Source organism: Sinocyclocheilus rhinocerous, unplaced genomic scaffold, assembly GCF_001515625.1.
Source record: "Sinocyclocheilus rhinocerous isolate Xijiao unplaced genomic scaffold, SAMN03320098_v1.1 scaffold603, whole genome shotgun sequence".
Taxonomy (NCBI): Eukaryota; Metazoa; Chordata; class Actinopteri; order Cypriniformes; family Cyprinidae; genus Sinocyclocheilus; species Sinocyclocheilus rhinocerous.
The window spans coordinates 3,253,020-3,253,790 of NW_015656630.1; positions in this window are offsets into that span (position 1 = coordinate 3,253,020).

Consider the following 771-nt stretch of genomic DNA (forward strand, 5'->3'; position numbering starts at 1 on the left):
TCTTTCAGCGAATTACTGCCAACATCAGAGTCCTCGGCTACAGGGAGAGGAAATCTCTCTCCAGGGCTTGCGTTTTCACTGATATTCACAGTAAATTCTTTAACAGGAAAATGTGGCGCATTGTCGTTTATATCCAAGATCTTAATCTCCACTCTGTAAAGACGATGAGGATTTTTAGCAAGGGCCTCTATATTCAAAGAGCATTTCTGATTCGACAAACATAATTCTTCGCGGTCAATTCTTTCATTAACAAACAGAGCGCCAGTTTTCAGATTTACATCAAAATACTTCTTATTTGATCCAGACACAATCTCAAACATACGAGATTCCAGTTCATGAACATTCAAGTTCAGGTCTCTCGCTATATTCCCAACAACTGTCCCCTTATTTACCTCTTCCGGTACGGAATAGACGATCTGAGCAAAAGCAGAATCCAGCAAAAAAAGGGAAAATATAAATCCGCATTTGAAATATCCCTTAAAAACCATGATGGTCATTCACAAGTGGCCTGACGACAGAAAAAATGTAAACACGAGTATTTCTCTTTTGCATTCAGGAAACACGAGACGAAATAGAAACCATCATGTCTGAAAAGCAGAGACACTAACACCAAGATTTTGAGAGAGAGAGGGAGAGAGGCTTCAGAGTAAAGACTAAAACCTTTATCTGACGGTCTGTAGTGACACCATGTGCTAAAACTATGCCATAGTCTACTAGAAAAATTCTACTTGCAAAAGATTTAAAGTGAGAAATAACAATGTATTGGGATGA